The 20,203-nt window shown below is 39.0% G+C and overlaps 1 protein-coding gene across 8 annotated transcripts in view; it reads right to left on the bottom strand.

Annotated features, from left to right (window-relative positions):
* LOC110214111 (uncharacterized) overlaps nt 1-20,203 on the bottom strand; it is a 32,123-nt gene that overhangs the window by 10,395 nt on the left and 1,525 nt on the right. For 3 of the 8 annotated variants that reach the window (XM_078153874.1, XM_078153877.1, XM_078153880.1), the window contains exon 2: nt 10,709-10,823. The exons of 3 other annotated variants lie outside the window; for them this stretch is intronic. The gene's annotated coding sequence lies outside the window, so the exon portion shown is untranslated. Of the gene's footprint in view, nt 1-4,352; nt 5,391-10,708; nt 10,824-20,203 lie in introns of those variants that run through there. 2 more of the 8 variants (XM_078153879.1, XM_078153876.1) reach the window with 2 other exon arrangements.

Here is a 20,203-nt window from a genome sequence, read left to right as displayed (position 1 = left end):
ATGATCAAAAAAAGGCAAAGAATGCTGTCACATATGTACATAAATAGCTATGAAACAAACCAGGATGTGACAAGCACACAGGACAGGTCCAGGCAAAAATGCAAGAACAGTCTGAAAAAGGAAAGCTCACTTCAGGAGAGGAACCAGAGAAACCACTTGAGGAGACTCAAGTGACTAACACAGAATTCTGGAAAATTGCTAAGTAAGAGTTGGGTAGCTATAATGCAATCAGTCTTGACTGGAAACAAAAAGGGGGCAGGAAGGGGTGGTCTTAGGGCTCACACAGAATGGACTTTACTTCCTCAGAGGCCAGGACTACTATGAGAAACAGCTCTGGCAATGGTGGGAAGGGGTGGAGTTTGTACAAGGGTGAACTTGGAAGTGGAGCTGGTACAAACTTCCAACCAGAGGTGTTCATACAGTGTAGTAAATCCTTGCCACTACCTGATTTCATACACTATAGTGCAGAGCATGCCATGAGGAAATGGAAGTAAGCCCATTCCTCCCAAAAAAGGGAAGGGTAAAGGCCCTTTTTCCAGGGGGTGTGGGCTCTGGAAGATAAGCCAGGATCCTCTAAGTGGTATCAATAGAAAGTTACCTAGCGGGGCAGTTAGGTGGCACAATGAATGGAGCATTGGCCCTGGAGTCAGGAGGACCTGAGTTCAAATCTGGCCTCAGACATTTGACACTTACTAGCTATGTGACCCTGGGCAAGTCACTTAACCCCATTGCCTAGCAGGGGGAAAAAAAGTTACCTAGGGAGTACAAAGAGCTGGAGAAACTTTGGTTTGGGGACGACTCCAAGCAAATCCATCCCAATGTGCTGGAGCTAATTTAGTAACTATCTTAATGTGTATGAATGTTGGCTGAATGCTTCCAGGTTATATGGCAATGAAGATTTCCTTTCAATATCTTTTTCCTTCCCATGGAACCATGGAATTTCAGATTTAGAAGAGAGTTCAGAGTTCATCAATTAACCCCTACCAAAATCAGAAATCATCCTCTACATTCATAAGTGGTTAGCTAGGATCTGTTCAAGTACTTCCAGTGACAGGGAACTTACTACCATATGAAGCAGTAAACTGTACTTTAGGGTAGCAATAATTATTAGGAAATTTTTCCTTACATTGAACTAAGATCTGCTTCTCTTTAACTCTCCCTCTTCCTCTCCCCCCTCAGCCAAGCTCACTCCCCTGGTCCTGCCTTCTGGGGTTACACAGAACAAGTGTAACCCTTCTTCTATATGACAGTCCCCTACACACCTAAAGACAGCTCTTATTTCCCAAACCTTCTCTCTTCTTTGGGCTAAACATCCTATTCCTTCAAAAAATCCTCACATGGTAGGGTCTTCAAATACCTTCATCATCCTGGTCATCTCCCTCTGAATTCACTTGTTAATATCCCTTCTAAAATGTGATACTCCTAACTGGACTGAGTGTGCTGGATAAAGTCTGATTGGGGCTGCCTATTAATGTAGTCTAAGATATGTTCATTTTGGGGGCTTCTAAATCATGCAACTGACTTGTTGAGCCTGCAGTCCACCAGAAGGCTCAGGTGTGTTTCATATGAACTGCTTTCTAGCAAGAATACAAGCTAAGTACATCTTAAAACTTACGCAGTAGATATTTTGAACTTAAGTTCACATGCATATGTGAACAAAACACATACACATTAAATGTCCCCCCAGACCTGTGATTTTGTTGATACATGGAATAGGAACTCCAAGTTCCTTTCACCAACACAGATCAACAGACCATCTGGAGTTGTCTATTGCACTAAGAGGATAAGTGACCTGCTCAGGTCAGTCACATAGCTAGTACATATTAGAGGCAAGATTTAAATCCAAGTCTTTTGACTAAGACTGGACTGTCACACAGCCTCTCACTTTTATCCTTATTTCATTTTGTCAGCTTCAGCCCACCATTCTAGCCTGTGAGCATCTTTCTAAATCTTAATTTGAAAAGACAAAAACAAAAGCAAGGTGTTAGCAATCTCTCCCAGTTTGGGGCCAAGTTCAAGTTTGACAGGCCTGTCACCCGAGATGACATCCCCGGTCATTGTTGACAATGTGGAACTTAACAGGCCTAACGAGAGATCCCTGGAGCACTGTGCTAGAAACCTCACTTCAGGTTGATGTCTTTACGTCCAGTCAGTTAACTGGTTTCAAAACTACCTAATTTTCCTATCATCTACCCCATCTCTCTTTATCTGATTCATAAGGACTGAAAGATTATCAAATGTCTTATTAAATACAGGTATACTATTTGCAGTTATCCATCAGTATGACTGAATTTGCATTTGAATTTATCAAAATGGTTGAAATGCCACCAACTGCAATTTTTAAAACCAAGTGATTGCATTTCTTAGACATCTGGTTTTCCTCCCTTAAACTTCTGCCCTACTCCAGTCCTTCCCCCAAACAGCTGCCAAAGTGATTAGTCTAAAGTACAAGACTGATTATGTCACCTCCCTACTTTTGGGGGGGGGAGGCTTTTTGGTGAGGCAATCAGGGTTAAGTGACTTGCCTAGGGTCACACAGCTAGTAAGTGTCAGTGTCTGAGGTCGGATTTAAACTCAGGTCCTCATGACTCCAAGGCCACAGCTCTATCCACTGCACCATCAAGCTGCCTCTTGCACCATCTAGCTGCCCCTGTCACCTCCCTACTTAATAGACTCTTGTGGCTCCTTATTACCTCCTAGGAGCAAGTATACCTGGTCCTTTCCTACCTTTCCAGTCTTCTTACACTTTACTCCCCTTTACTCACTCTATAATCCAGAGATGGATTCATTCCTTGCTGTTCTCACATACAACACTCCACTTACTGAATCTATATCTTTCAAAGGCTGTCGCCTATGACTGTAAAGAAAGCTCTCCTTCCTCACCTCTACCTTCTCTGGCTTCCTTGTCTTCCTTCAAGTCTTAGTGCTAATCAAGACCCTTCTCAGTCCCTCCTTCACCTACTCTATTCCCCAGCACTTTCCCTCTAAGATTACCTCCCATTTAAACTGTATATATTTTGTATCAATAAATCAATAAACATTTATTAAGCACCTACTGTGTGCCAGGCATTGTACAAAACTAGGGATACAAAAAGAAGTAAAAGACAGCCTTTCCCTTCAAGGAACTTACAGTCTAATGAGGGAGACAACTTGCAAACAAATATAATCACTTAAGCAGCTGAATGGAGGATGCACTGGAATAGGGAGAGACTTGAGGCAGGCAGACCTACCAGGAGGCTACTGCAATAATCCAGGAATGAAGTGATGGGGGCCTGGTGTGCATGTTGTCTCCTCCATCAGAATGTGAGCTCCTTGAGGGCAGGGACCAATGGTTTTGTTTTTTGTTTTACCTTTCTTTGTATCTCCAGTGCTTAGCTCAGTGCTCAGCATATATAAGAGCTTAATAAATGCTTGTTAACTGACTGATACCTGAACTATAGACCTGCTAGGCCCTTGAGGTTACCTTAGAATGTTGTAAGAAACTAGAAGATTTGAAGAAAAACTAACTCTCAGATTCACTGAATTTTAGTTTAAGGAACAGATTGTAGAACTTAATTAGTTGTGTACCATGACAAAATATGGGATTTTGATTGAAATCTCAGACTAGAAAGGGAGTAGATAGAGAGCTGGCCTCTGGATCAGGGAAACTTGGGTTCAAAGCGCTCCCCTCTGACACACACTAGCCATGTGATCATAATGCTATGAGTCAAAGAGGAGATGCCAACCTGCATTGATAGGAGATGCCTCACCTGGGATTTCCCCATACCAATGAAAGCACGAGTCCAGTCCCTATTCCTATCCAATGATTAGACTATCTTGGGCAAGAAATTTTATAAAAATTCAGCAATTATTCTTAAAATGAGTAGATGTACTTTTAAAAAAGTTAAAAAGGAAATTTTAAATTACTTTGTGAATGTGAAATTATTAAAGGTTTCAATGAAATTGTAGTTTCTAGGTGAGTGAAGGAGGCTCTACACAGGCCAAATACATCTAAGTGTAAAGATGATTTTCTTTTTTTTTTCTTTTTTTTTTTAGGCAATTGGGGTTAAGTGACTTGCCTAGGGTCACACAGCTAATAAGTGTCAAGTGTTTGGTCTGAGGCCACATTTGAACTCAGGTCCTCCTGATTTCAGGGCCGGTGCTCTATCCACTGTGCCACCTAGCTGCCCCTAAAGATAATTTTCAACAGGCTTGCTGGGGCAGAATTATCTGCAAGAAACAGGTACATACAACTTGTTGAAACAGGAATCAGTGTGTGTATTATTGAGCTATGGTTATTATGATCTTCCAGTTTTGTAAATATATTTTCATAAACTTTTATATATCTGGGGGAAAAAAAACCAGATACACACCTGGACTTGCATCAAAGGGAAGTCAAACACACACTAACAACAAAACCAGGATCCTGAGAGAGGAAGAAGTCTGTTAGATTTAGTTCAAAAAAAGATTTACTGAGATACTTTATGTGCCTACTGCTCTATAAGAGATGGTCCCTGTCCCTGACTTGGAGATGAGCTATACATTCCGGAAATGGATAATAGCACAAAGCAGTATCACCCAGTTAAGTACAAATGAACCACAGAGATCGCTAGTGGCTGGACTAGATCTTTGTGGAGGGGTGGGACAGGTGCCAGACTAAAAGATGAACAGACTTGAATGGACAAGCAGATAAGGGTAAAGACAGAATCCTTAATCAACAGAAATAGAAATGAGAGGACAGGTATTACAGAAATTTTAAAGAAGAATTGACATGACTTCTTGTTGTTTGTCTTTGTTCTTGAAGAGGACCATCACATCAGGGAGGTGGTACCATGACACACAAGTGAATTGGATTTAAGTGATGGAGGGCTGTGCAAAGTCAGCAGCCTCACTCTCTCCTCCAGAGCCATCTGGGTCTAGTGGCCAGATATAAATCAGGATGACTAGAGTAGATGGATGCAGTAGAAGACCTTGGCCTTTCTGGCAGGTCCAGGAGGCAATTTGATCATGGTGATTTGCATAATGAAAGTATACCTTTATTTTTGCCAATATCCTAACCTCATTATAATGCTACTTAAGTGACAAATGTTACCACTGCTTTGAGAATAAAAAAAAATTATGCCAGTGAAATTTCTTAGATAAGAGGCAGTTAGTTATGACAGAGGAAGTGTGGAGGTGAGGATTCTCATTCAGGCAAATTTAATATTTTTTTAATCTCTGATGTCACAGAAATTGAAGTTGCTAGGTATTAGCTAAGAGAGGTTCCACTAAAGTAACTAGGTACTATAAGCATGGGATATGAAAGTTTTCTAGGAATAGGAGAAAAATAAGTTATGTCCAATAGCTAGAGAAGGAAGCAATTTGAATATTGTTAATGATATTCTGAATATCACATTGAAGAGTTGGTACAACCTTTGTTATTTCACGTATAATATGTTTTCCATGGCAATAATCTATAATAAAAATAATAAATGTTCTAAAGCTTCCAAAATAAAAAAAGACTTCAGCTTTTTTAAGCTAAAGTGTTTAACAGGTCTCAATTTGACTGAGGCAACACCCATTCAATGATTGCTAGATAAGAAATAAGGCAGAGAATGGCCTTTTTACCTAGTCAAAAAAAAAATCAATCTGAGAAGGGAAGACTCCCAGAGTTTCTGGCCAAAACAGAAACAATTGCTATTTACATTCACTCTGAGCCAATCAGGACCCAAACAACACATGGGATAGTGGGGCTTGGCCTAAGATCTATTGTTGGACAATCAATGAGTGCCAGAGTGATTTAGGTTTTTCAGGCATGGTCCTAAAGATAAAAAAAAAAAGGTTTCAGCAATCAAAATTTACATTCCTTTGGGCAGAGTACCTGCAGGTAAGGGTATGATACCCCAAGTGGACAAAGGGGAAAAAAAGAAAAAAAGACAGACAGACAGACAGAGAGAAAGAGCTGTGCTGCCTCTCTGGCCAGTTCCAGTTAGGTCCCTGGTAGGGCAGCTCCTATTTTCTACTCACAGAGATTGCTGTTTGTCCTTCGTTAGAAAATAGGACCTGCCTCACTGGGGACCCAACTGGAACTATCCAGTTGGGCAACACAATTCTTTCTTTCTGTCTTTTCTTTCCATTCTGCCTGTCCACATAGGGTATCATACCCTTACCTGTGGGTGCTCTGTCCAGAGGAATGTAAATTTTGATCACTGAAACCTTTTTTTTTTTTCTTAAGGACCAAGCCTTAAACACAAATCATTCTGGCTCTCATTGATTGGCTAACAACAAACAGGTCTCAGGCCAAGCCCCACTTGGTCACTGTTTGGGCCTTGATTGGCTCAGAGTGAATGTAAATAAGCAGTTGTTTCTGTTTTGGCCAGAAACCCAGAGTGTCTTGACACGATTTAGTGACTGAGTGGAAATAGCAGATGTTAAAGGTGAAACCAACATTTCAAACCTGAGCAAATTAGAGAACAGTGATGCCACTGATACCAAGAAGGAAGCTATAAAAGGCAGTTTAGGGAGAAGTGCTGAGTTCATTTTTAGATGCATTAAGCTTGACAATCCAAGTAGAAATGTTTATTAGACAGGAGTAGATTTGAGGCTACAAATTTAGATTTCAGATGACTTCCTAAAGAAGAAATCACTGAAGTTAGGGGGGCACAGTGGAGAGTGCTGACCTTCAAGTCAGGAGGGCCTGAGTACAAATCCTGCCTTACTAGTTTGTGTGACACTGGGCAAGTCATTTAACCTCTCAATGGCCCAGACAATTATCTAAGGTTATAAATGGAAAAATAGTTGCTACTGTATGCTGACGGAGAGTATTTCCTTACCAGGAGCCCCCCAAACCAATGAACTCACCAACCTGAACAAGAAAAAATTTTTTTAAACAAAGGGCATTAAAAGATAATGATCATCCCCATCAAAGTACTGATGAAAAAAGTGAGGTTTTTGAGGGAGGAATACTCTTAGTGAGTACCAGTTAAGTAGACAAAGTAGAGAGGAATACAAGAAGCTCATGACAGCTAAGGGAGGAGTAGTTGTTAGTGACATGAAATGCTTCAGAGAGGTCCAGTGGAGTGAGGCCAGAAAAAGGCAAATGAATTTGGTAACTGACCTTAGAAAGAACAGTTTCAGTATTGGTGTCATGGGTGGGGCATATGCTAAATTGGTAAATGCTCTGAAAGGAAGCAAGCAAGATATTAATAGGACTTAGGTTCCTTGAGCAATTTCAGGCATCTTGTTTAATATAGAACGTTGACATGTTTTAGAAAAAATTATGAAGTTGCTTTCATTGGAGTAGGGAGAAAAATATCAATTCTGGCCACGTAGGAAACCCAGGCTCTTGCCCCCTGAAATCCATTCTGACATTCTACAGCGTTTTCATTTTGATACCTCCTCAAAAACTTCAGTGGTTCCCCTTTTTCTACAGTCTGGTCTCTGTGAGTTGTTATACTATCTGGTTTGGTATTCAAGGACCCCCCAAAATCAGGTATCAGTTTATTCCTCTAACTGTACTTCCCATGATTCCCCTATGTGAACAAGTATGGCAAATTCCAGAATAACAGACATGAGGCAGAACAGTGCAGTGAATAAGCACTAAATTTGGCCTCTGAAAACGTGCGTGCATATTCTGGCTATGTAGCTTACGTGGAGAAGGTCTTGAAGCAAAGATCTTCCACACTACTCCCTTGTTCAAGAGGCCCCAGTGGTTCCCTTTTATTTCTAGGAAAAAATATCAATTCCTCTTTGGCACTTAAAGCTCTTGGCAATCTAGCTCCAACCTACTTTCCAGAATTATTTCACATTATTCCATCTCATATGTGCTTCAGCCAAATGGCCTATTTACTGTCTCCCGTATACAACACTCTAAGGGGATATCCCAGCTCCTCCATCTGTGCCCTTACGAAGTCTGCTCTCCATGCTGGCAACACTCTCCTTTTTACCCCTAACTCTTAGAACCTTCTGCTCCCTTCAAGGTTCAGCTCAAGTATCATCTCCTTCAAAAGACTTTTCCTAATTCTTCCAGTTGTTAGTGACTCCCCTTCCCAACCACTTTGCACTTATTTTATGTACAGGCTGTACCTACTTTTGTGTGAAGGTGTTACATTTCTTTCAATAGAATGAAAGCTCCTCGAAGGAACTTTTGACTTTGCATTCCCAGAGCCTACATATATGTCACCCCTTGTACACGGTACAGCATCTGGCACACAGGGAAAACACTTTGAATGCTTGCAGAGTGACTAAGTTGGCAGTGTGACCTGGGGCAAACCACTTCACTTCTCTGGGTGCCAATTTTCTCAACTACAAAAGGAGCGATTGGGACAAATTATCTCTTAAGTCTCTTTTTGCTCTAAATCTACAATCCTGTGAATGATGAAATAAGATATCATTGCACCAAACTTAACAGGGAAAGTCTACAATAGCCAGTCAACTTCTGGAACTTATCCTCTAGGTAATGCAGGCCCAAATATCAAAATACCATCAAAAAGGGTCTAGAAAATTCAACCAATTTTTATTAAATACTTATTATGGGCAGAACATTGGGCTGGGTCCTAAAATGTCCCTGTCCCTATGGAACTTACGGTACATAATGAGGAAGGGTGCGGGAGGAATGGCATATTCATAGCTATACTACAAAATCATACATGGTAAGTACCCAAGAATGGTGGCAAACAAACTGATTTTTGAGATTTGGGGAAGAAAACTTCCTGGAGAAAGCAACATTTGAGCTTAGCTTTAAAGTATGGGTAGGAATCCAGCAGGCAGAGGACAGAGCATTTCAGGCAAAGAACAAGCAAAGGCATGTTTGGGGGACTGAGCAAAGTCCAATTTGGCTGAAGCATGGAATGCATAAAGAAGAGTACTATTCATTGCCATGCTGTCTGTCCTTCATTTCACAAGGACCATGACATCAGGGAGGTGATGCCATGACATGCCAAGTGAATTGGATTTAAGTGAGGGAGGAATTCAATAAGGCTAGAAAGGTACTCAATTACAGAGGGCTTTCAGTGTATAATGAATTTGAGCTTTCAGTGGGCAATATGGGAGCCACTAATAGCTTTGAACAGCAGTTGTCATATGATCAGATCTATGCTTAAGCAATAGCAACAAGGCATTAATAATAGAAATTAGGAGGTCTGGAGATGCTTCTAAATTTTGAAGTTATCAAGCAGCATATCCACAGTCCCCATTAGTATCTCTGAGTACAGAAAAGGGTTCAGAGTAAGGGAGAAAAGATGGCAGGAAGCCCTGGAGGGAAAATGGTCCCTCTCCTTGAGTTTCATTTTTCAGTCAATGGTACCACTACCTTTGCAACGGCCCTTGAACTTACCTCCACAGTACCTATGTATAGTACCCCATTAGCACTCTTATAGAAGCCCATTACTTCACTGGGACTACTGTACTATAACTGCCTCTGACCTTGTTTCTGACTCTAGGCTCTTCCCATCCAAACCATCCTATAAAATCACAGCTCCATCAATCTCTCTAAAATGTCATCTTTGATTCTGTCATGCTTCTTAAGATCCTGTAACCACTGCTCTCTGCCTGCAAGGTAAATAAAGTCAGATAAACCTGTCTGGAATGCAAATTGAAGTCAACACATTTATTAGGTGCCAATCTCATACAAGGTTTACTGTGCTCAGAACTAGGGTTATGAATAGAAAAGGGAAATAATCTTTTCCCTTAAGGACACAGCCCACAGGAAAATAATATAAGGCAAACTGAGGAGGAAAAAATGACTAAAATCTGAGAAGGGAAACCCTCACAGAAGAGGAGACACTTGACATTCTGTGACATGAGGGTACTCTCTCCCAAATATATCCTTACACTTGGCTCTCAGTCAGTCAATAAACATTTATTAAGCACTTACGATATGCCAGGCACTGTGGCCACAAAAAAGACAAAAAACCAGTTCATACCCTTGAGGAGCTCCGAATCTAATGGGGGAGATAAAAGGCAAAAAATTCTGTATACAAAAGCTAAATACAGAATAAACAGCAAATACTCCACAGAGGCATTAAAATTAAGAGAGACTGGAAAAGGCTTTCTGTAAAAGATGAGATTTTAGCTGGGCCTTGGAGGAAACAGGGAGGCCAGTAGGTAGAAATGAGGAGAGAGATGGGGGACATTCCAGGGATGGGGGACAGCCAGATAAAAAGGCCAGAGCCGAGAAAGGAAATGTCTTGTTCACGGAACAGGAAGGAATCCAGTGTGTTACTGGATTGAAGAGTATACATGGAGCAGGAAGGGGGTGGGAAGGGGAGTATGAGGATTTTGTATTTGATTTTAGGAGTTGATAGGGAGCCACTGGAATTTAATGAGCGGGAAGGTCACACAGTTGGACGTATGTTTTAGGAAAATCACTTTGACAGCTTATAGAAGAATGGGTTGGAGTGGACAGAGACTTGAGGCAGGCAGACTCAATAGCAGGCTATTGTAATAATCAAGGCTTAAGGTGATGACAGCCTGTACCTGAATGTTGGCAGTGTCAGAGGAGAGAAGGGAGGCATATTCCAGAGATGCTGCAAAGGTGAAACTGACAGGCCTTGGCAAAGCTTGGATATGGAGGGTGAGAAATATTGAGGAGTCACAAATGACTCCTAGGTTGTCAGCCTGGGGGACTAAGCAGATGGTTTGCTTTCTACAGAAATAAGGAAGGTGTGTCTTTAGGGAGGATTTGCATTTCTACATAAGGGGCAAGCAGTGAAAGTAGTGCAAAATCCTCTACAATATGGCCCCAACCTACCTGTTTCCAGTCTTATTTCCTGATACCCTATAGTGAAAGGAACATGAACTTGCAGTCAGGAGACCTCAGTCTGAATGCTGTCAGACATTTAGTGAGTGACCTTTCACCTCTGCACCTGTAAAAAGGAAATAATAGTACTTATGCTATCTATCAGATTGTGTAGATGGCTATGAATGAACCAATTAACTAGCATTTTTTATGTACCTACTATGTGCCTGGCAGTGTGCTCGGTGCTGAAGAGAAAAAAAATTTTAAATTAAACAATCTCTCCCCTCAAGGAGCCTATATTCTATGGGTGGAGAAAACACGTATATGTACACAAATATGTATATACAGAATAAACACAAGGTAGTTGGGAGGGAAGGCGCTAGTAATTGGGGGAGGGGAAATCAACAGGCTTCACGTGGAAGGCAGCGCTTGATCTAAGTCCTACAGGAAAAAAGGGATCCTATGAGGCAGATGTAAGGAGGGAGGGCATTCCAGGCATGGAGTACAGTAAATTAAAAGGCAGAAAGACTGGGAAGAATGGCGATACTTTTAATAGGAATAGGGAAGTCTGGAATAGGTATATGTTTAGAGAGGAAGAAAATGAGTTTTGTTTTATATAATATTAAGTTTGAGATATCTGTAAAAGCAGATAATATTTGTAAAGTACTTTGCAAACCTTAGCTATAATCATTACGTCTCCAGGACATCCGGTTTGAAGTGTCCTATTAGACACTGGCAGTTGGTGCCGCAGAACTGAATTTCAGTGCAGAGGTAGGAGCTGCTGTGCTACAGAGTGCTGGGAGACATAAGCAGTTGGTGAGCAAGACTTTATGGATGATAGACTGGCAAAGGAGAGAGAAACATTTCTAATCAAGATGGCTGAGCGAACAGAAGCAGAACAGCCACGCGCAGTCCAGAAAAAGATTAAACAAAAGACAGCCAAGTCCAAATAATAATTAAAAAAGAAATACCTGTAAGCAGCCATTGTAGGGAAAAGGGGCATCCAGAAGCCTACACGTAGGCTAAAGAGGGGGCCCACCCTGGTGAGGAAGATTTAGGGAGCTTTAGCCAAGAAGACCATGGGAGGTCCAGCACACCGAGGTGAAGGAGAAGGGTGCTTCAGCAAGGATGCTCCAGGGCAAAGTGGCAAAGCTCAGAGAAGACAGTGATCAATCCATATCCACCAATGGCTCTGAAAGATTGCAACACTGATATGAACGACCCCTGACAGCCTTGAAGAGATCAGATCTATATTCAGAGAATACTAGTGAGCCTGGGACCTGCCAGCACTTCCCAGAGGAAGGAAGCAATTGGAAGGACATGTAGAATGAAGTGTTTATGTTCACTCAGGAGACCTGAGTGAAATCCTAATGTCTTCAAAGGTCAAAGAGGGAGTGAAATAGTCAAAAAGAGGGCCTGGGGATGGTTTTATTCTGTCCTGATGATATTATCTGAAGAAAATAAAGGGAAAGAAAAAAAAGGGTACACTAGGTAAGAAAGGAGGAAAGGATTAAAGATAGACAATAGAATGCTGTGTGTGTAGAACAGAGAACACGCCAATTTCGTTGGACAGTATAGTGTAAGAAGGGGGATAATTTTTAACGAAGGTGGAAAGCTAGGTTGGGGACACTTGATAAAAAGCTTTTAAAGCTAAAGAGAGGAATTTATAGTTTACTATAAACTTGAAACATAAAGATACCCACAAAGTTAAAATAAGGGGCTGGAGCAGAATTTAGGGTAACAATCATGATCTCAGACAAAGTGATGGTAAAAATTGGTATGATTAAAAGAGATAAACAGGGAAAACACATTATACTTAAAGGCATTATAAAAGATAAATTAGTATCAAATATATATATACACACACACACACACACACACACACACACACACACACTGGATGACACAGTATCAAGGAACTTAAAGGAAAAGTCAATCAATTTACATGGAAAAAGAGACAGTAAAATTATAATTGGGGATGTCAGTGTACCTCTTTTAAACTTAGCCAAGTCTGACAAAAAGATAAACAAGAAAAGAGTTAAGGACATAAGGACTTAAACAGAACTACTGACAAGTTAGATATGAAGGCTCTCTGGCAATTGCTAAATGTGAATAGAAAGGAGTTTACATATTTCTTAGTTGTGAATGGCAGTTTTTCAAAAACTAGGCATATATTAGGGTAGAAAATCCTCACAAACAAATGCAGAAGAGCAGAAATAACAAACACATTCTTTATTGACCACAATGCAATAAAAATAAAGGGCCAATGAAATAAAGATTTAAAATTGGAGACATTAATTTAATCCTAAAAATTCATGGTTTGGGAGCAGCTAGGTAGTGCAGTGGATAGAGCACTGGCCCTGGAGTCAGAAGGACCTGAGTTCAAATCTGGCCTCAGATATTTGATGCTTACTAGGTATGTGACCCTGGGCAAGTCCCCTAACCCCACTGCCTAGCAAAAATACAAAAAAAAAAAATTCATGGTTTGAAGAATGAATCATAGAACCAACAAATAATTTCATTTATTCAGTGATGATTTACTTATTCAGTGCCATACTAATCCAACTGATGGGTGCTTGGGCACCAGCTCTAAGATCATGTCTCTGGAAGCCTCCCAATTTCTCAGTATGCCTCTGCCCTGAGAAATTAGGAGCCTTCCAGAGACATGACCTTAAGGCTAGGGTCTGAGCACCCCATTAAAACCACATAAAAATTATTTTATAGAAGTAGAAAAAATAATAAAATTCATCTGGGAGAAGAAATGGTCAAGAACATCAAAGGAATCAATGAAAAAATGTAAAGGAAGGTGGCCTCGCTGTACCAGATCTCACACTGTATTATAAAGCAGTAATTATCAAAACAATCTGGTTCTGACTAAGAAACAGAATGATGGATCAATGGAATAGATCAGGTACACAATACACAGCAGCAAATTACCATAGTAATCTCGTGTTTGATAAACACAAGGATCCAAGCTTTTGGGACAAGAACTCTATTTGACAAAAACTGCAGAAAAACTGAAAAGCAGTTTGGCAGAAACTAGGTATAGACCAATATCTCACATATACCAAGGTAAAATCAAAATGGGTACATGATTTAGACATAAAGGGTGATACCACAAGCAAATCAGGGGAGCAAAAATAGTTTACTTGTCAGATCTATGGATAAGAAAAGAATTTATGACAAGAGATAGAGAGCATTATAGGATGTAAAATGGATAATTCTGATTATGTTAAAGTAAAATGTTTTTGCAAAACAAAACCAATGCAGTCACAATCAGAAGAAAAGCAGAAAACTGGGGGAAAATTTTTTATAGCAAGTTTCTGTGACAAAGGCTCCATTACTCAAACATATAGAAAACTGAGTCTAATTTATAAAAATACAAGTAATTCTCCAATTAAGAAATGGCCAAAGGATATGAACAGGCAGTTTTTGGAAGAAAAAAGCAAAGCTACTTATAGTCATGAAAAATGCTCTAATGTGCTACTGATTAGAGAAATACAAATTAAAACAACTCTGAGGTACCACCTATCAGACTGGCTAATATGACAGAAAAGGAAAATGACAAATGTTGGAGAGGATGTGGGAAAATAGAGACACTAAGAGCAGCTAGGTTGTACAATAGATAGCACACTGGCCCTGGAGTCAGGAAGACCTGAGTTAAAATCTGTCCTCAGACACTTGACACTTACTAACTGCGTGACCCTGGGCAATTAACATCAAATGACTCGCTGAAAGAAAAAAAAAATAGAGACACAAATGCACTGTTAGTAGAGTTGTGAACTGATTCAACCATTCTGGGGATTGATTTGTAACTATGTCGGTGCATAGTCTTTGACCCAGCAATAGCACTACTAGGTTTGTATTCCAAAGAGATTTAAAAAAAAAAAAGGGAGAAGGATCTAAATGTACAAAAATAAGTATAGTAGTTTTGTAGTGGTGGCAAAGAACTAGAAATTGAGAGGAGGCCCATCAACCGGAGAAGGGCTGAATAAGTTGTGGTATATGAATGTAATGGAATACTACCGTGCTTTAAGAAATGATGAGCAGGTTGCTTTCAGAAAAACCTAGAAAGACTTACACAAAGACATCATGATGCAAAGTGAAGTGAGCAGACCCAAAACACTGTACATAGTAACAGCAATATTGTATGATGATCACCTGTGAATGACTTAGCAATGCAATGATCGAAGACAAACCTGAAGGACACATGATGAAAAATGCTATCGACCTCCAAAGAAAGAATTAATAGAATCTGAATGTAGCTCGAAGCATACTTTTAAAAACTTTATTTTGGGTTTTTTTTGGGGGGTGGGGAGGGCTGTATTTTCTTCTACAACATGACTAATATGGAAATATGCTTTGCATGACTATACATGTATAACCTATACCAAATCACTTGTCTTCTCAATAGGAGGGAAGGAAGGAAAAAATTTGGAACTCAATTTTTTTTAATGAATGTTAAAATTATTTACATGTAATTGGGGAAAATTTTTAAAAAAAAAGAAAATGATGAGACAACATATCAAAACCTTAGGGATATAGAGCCAAAGTAGTCCCTAGAGGGAAATTAATATCACTAAATACTTTCACTAATAAAGTAGAGAAAAGAGATTGAGAATCTAACTGAAATAACTAGAAAAGAATAATTTTTTTAAAAAACAACCCAATAAACACCAAAACAGAAATGTTGAAAATCAAAGAAATTAACAAACTCAAAAGCAAAACCACAAAGGAATTGTTTTTAAAAAATGAGGCAAAAAAAATAGTTAAGCACTTAGCTAAACTGATTTAAAAGAGGAAAACCAAATCACTACTATCAAAAAAAAAAGAATTCACAAAAATGGAAAAGTAAAAGATATTACCAGAAATTATTTTGCCAAATTATATGTCAACAAAGATGAAATGGATGAGTACTTAAAAATAGAAAATACCCAGATTAACAGATAAAGAAATACAAAATTTAAATAACTCAATTTCTTAAAAAGAAACCCCAAAAGAAGAAAGCCCCAAGACCAGACAATTTTACAGTACATTATATCAAATATTTAAAGAATTAATTATAATATTACATAAACTGTTTCTAAAATAGGAAAAAAGGATCTGACCTAACTCCTTCTATGATACAAATATGATTTCGATACCCAAACTAGTGAGAGACAAAGCAGATAAAGAAAACCATAGAACAATATTCCTAGTGAACACTGTTGTCGTTCATTAGTTTCAGTCATGTCTGACTTTTTGTGATCCCATTTGGGACTTTTTTGGCAAAGATACTGGAATGGTTTGCCATTTCCTTCTCCAGCTCATTTGACAAATGAGGAACTGGAACAAACCTGGTTATAAGTGACTTGCCGAGGGGCATATAGCTAGTAGGTGTCTGAGACCAGGTTTGAACTCAGGAAGATGAGTCTTCCTGACTCCAGGCCAGGAGCTCTATCTGCTGCATCACCTAACTGCCACCTGTGAATACTGATGCAGAAATATTAAATAAAACATCAGCAAATAGGTTATAACATATTAAAAAAAATTTATAACATGAGGCTGCACTTATACCAAGAATGCAGGCTACTTCAATATTATAAAAACTATAGATATACAGATCATGTTACTAAGCATAACAATAAAAATTACATATTAGTGGTTGCTAAAATTTTTTTGACAAAATACAACATTCCATTCCTGTTAAAAATGATGAAGGACTCCAGAATAAAGGGACCTTTCCTTAATATGGCAAATTGTGTCTATCTAAAACCAATATTCCAAATCACTAATAATTAGAGATGTGAAAATTAAAACAACTCTGAGGTTCCCCACACATATCAGATTGGCAAAAAAAGGAAAATGAAGATTATTGGAAAGGCTGTAGGAAGAAACACAATAACGCACTGCTGGTGGAGTTGTGGATTCATCCAGCTTTTCTGAAAAGCAATTTGGAACTATATCCCAAAAGTCAATAAAGTGCATACCTTCTGATTCAGCAAAACCACAACTAGCCAACCTCAAAGATATCAAAGAAAGAGGGAAAAGACCTATTATGTATAATAATAGTCACAGAAGCTCTATTTGTTGTAGCAAAGTACTATAAACTATGTTGGTATTCAGTTGTGTCTGACTCCTCATGACCCCATTTGGAATTTTCTTGCCATTTCCTTCTCCAGCTCATTTTACAAATGAGAAAACTGAGGCAAACAGAGTTAAGTGACTTGCTCAGGGTCAGACAGCTAGTAAGTGTCTGAGGCCAGGGTTGGACTCAGGTCTTCTTGATGCCAGGCCCAGGGCTCTCTCAACTGTACCCGTGGAGCTGCTCTATTATAAATGAAGGGGGGGTGCCTATCAACTGGGGAATGGTCGAACAAATATATGAATGTGATGGAACAGCTACAAATAAAAAATGATAAAATAAATAATTTCAGGGAAAATTGGGAAGACTTGTATGAAATGATGCAGTAAGGGAGTAGAACCAAGAGAACTACTTACATAATGATAACATTGTGAAGAAAAACAACATGTAAAAACTTTAGAAATTCGATCAATGAAATGACCAACCCTCTGCCCTTCCAGAAAACTGTCAATAATATACTATCCATCTCCTGACAGAGAGAGGTAATGGTCTCAAGGTACAGAATTAGATATGTGTATTTTAAGACAAGGCCACTGTCATTTGTTTTGCATATGTAGATGTACAGACACACACATACATATAAACACATCTATTACAAAGATTTTGTTTTTCCTTTGTTTTCAACTGGGAAGTTGGGGGAAGAGGGAGACTAACAATCAAAGGGGGAAAAAAGAGGTCGCTGAATCATTTAAAATGCACAGAAGCAAACAGAAGTTCAGGAGGAAACAGATGAGTAGGACAGCTTCTGAAAAGAACAGTGAATTTATTATAAGCATAACAGGAAAAGCAGGCTGTATGTAACAGAGACTCACGATTTCATACACAATTCTCATTATCTGCTCGACTTTCTGTATGTAAATCTCAGTCTATTTGGTGTGTAAGTTCCGAATTTTAAAAACCAAATTTAAAAAAACTACTGAGTAGTCAAATAAGCAGCAGAACCAAGAGAATAGTGCCATAAAAAACCCAGAGAGGAGAGGGCATTTAGGTGAGAGCAGTCAACCAAACAATATACATTTGTTAAGTACTTACTATATTGATTAGAGAAATGCAAATTAAAACAACTTTGAGATACCATCTCATACCTATCAGATTGCTAAAATGATAGGAGAAAATGACAAAGGTTAGAAGGAATACAGAAAAACTGGGACATTAGTAAATTGTTGGTGTGAACTGATCCAACCATTTTGGAAAGCAATCTGGAAATATGCCCAAAGAGTTATAAAACTTTGTATAATCTTTGACCCAGCACTATTAGATCAGGGGAAAAGGAAAAGAACCAATATATTCTAAAATATTTACAGCAGTTCTCTTTGTCACTTGGGAAATGGCGGAACAAGTTGTGGTATATGATTGTGATGAAATATTACTATGCTATAAGAAATGATGAACTGGTTGATTTTAGAAAAACATGGAAAGACTTGCATGAAATAAGGAAGAGTGAAATGAGCATAATCAAGAGAACACTGTATTACAGCAATATTATTTGAAGAATAACTGTGAATGACTAAATTATTCTTAGTATTATATTCAAATCAACTACAAAGGACTTATGAAGATGCTATGCACCTCCAGAGAAGGAATAAAATATGCACAGTATGATTTTACTTTTATATCTATCTATCTATCTATCTATCTATCTATCTATCTATCTATCTATCTGCCGTCCATCTGTCTAGCTCTCTGTGTCAAATGGTGGCCTTCTCTAGTGCAGGGTAATGAAGGAGACAGTTTGGGACTTAAAATGTAATAACAACAGAGCACATGTAGTGGCTTTGGAGAACAGACAGTTCATCTCATTATCAGACTGAAGGAAAGGAAGAAAGTAGGAAATTATGTCATAGGGTTTCTATATAGAGGAGAGGCCATCAAACATGGCCTATATCTTCTCAGGGAATTAAGTTAAAATACTCAGCTGAGATGGAAAAAGAGGTATTGAGAGAAGGCTTGAGAGAAGACTCAAATCAAGAAGCACTTAGTAAGCACCTACTAACTATACCAAGGCACTGCCCCATGTGTTCATTGGATCCTTACAACCACCATGGAGGTTGGTGCTATTATTATCCCCATTTTACAGTTGAAGAAACTAAGGCAGGCAGAGGTTAATGACTTGCCCAGGGTAACATAGCTACTAAGTGTCTGAGGGCAGATTTGTGAGAACATTACCTAGCTGTCTCTATGTACAAACAAGATGCATACAAGGAAAACTGGAGACAATCTCAAAGAAAAAGCTATTATTATTGGGGGTTGGGAAAGGCTTCTTGAAGAAGATGAAACTTTAACTGATGCCTGAAGAGGAAGAGAGTTACAAACACTGGAACACCCAGTGAAAAGGCATGGGTTGAGAGGTGAAGTACAACATATAAGTAAAAGCAAGGAGGGTAGAGTGACTAGGCAGGTGCCCTGGTGGTAGAGGAGTAATGTGTAAGAAAACTGGAAAGGTAGGAGACCAGGTGATAGACGGCAATGGCTTTTATGAGAAGTGAAACAGGAAATCAATAGGAACAGAGTAAGAGGAATGCCTTCCTATGGTGAGGGCCTAATAGAGGCTGAAGAAACTATCCCAAACCTTAAAGTACTATATAAATGTGACCTATTTATTATCTTGTGTGAATTCTATATTCAGATCAATCTCCCTAGTATCTGTCTAGCTCTTCCCCAAACAAGCTACTCCCATTTCACTCAACCCTTACTGCTTTCTCACCTGGAATGCCCTACTTTTTTCCTATCCATATTCTACCTATTCTTAAATTTAAATCTAGGTAAAGTACCAGCCAGCTTTTCAATAATAACAATACTTCATTTATACAGTTTTAAAGTTTTACAAAGTGTTTTCATTATAACTCTCCTTCCTCAATTTTCTTTTTTTCTCACTTTATTTGTAAATATGTGTCCTTGAGAAAAGGACTGGTTTGGGGTTTTTTTCCTGTTTAAAGCCTCAATTCTGACCAAGGTGACATGCACATAGTAGGCATTTAATGTTTGAATCTGAATTTCAGACAGATTTAGATTTTATCCCACAACATCTAGGGCGTATGGTATGGTATAAGGATCACTGGATTTAGTTACAGGACCCAAGTTCAAATTCCATCTCTGCCATTTATAAACTGTTTAGACAAATACTTTAAGTTCTCTGGGTGACCATTTCCTTATGTGGAAAGTTAGGTAGCTGGACTAGAAGAACTCTTAAGATCTCTCCTAGCTCTAAATGAAAAAGAGGTCAGCAGTATGGTCTAGGCCAGGGTCCTTGACCTGAGGTTCACAAACCTGAAAAGGTCTGTAGAGAGATTTCAAAATGTCCCTAAACTTGTATGGGGAAAATTACATTTTTATTTCAATATGTTTTCCTTTATAATCTTGTGTTTTATTGTAGCATTTAAAAC

The sequence above is a fragment of the Phascolarctos cinereus genome, unplaced genomic scaffold, assembly GCF_003287225.1.
Source record: "Phascolarctos cinereus isolate Bilbo 61053 unplaced genomic scaffold, phaCin_HiC Scaffold_4;HRSCAF=312, whole genome shotgun sequence".
In the NCBI taxonomy this organism is placed as follows: domain Eukaryota; kingdom Metazoa; phylum Chordata; class Mammalia; order Diprotodontia; family Phascolarctidae; genus Phascolarctos; species Phascolarctos cinereus.
The sequence above is the reverse complement of the archived record's forward strand: the minus strand, read 5'-3'. Positions and strand labels throughout refer to the sequence as shown.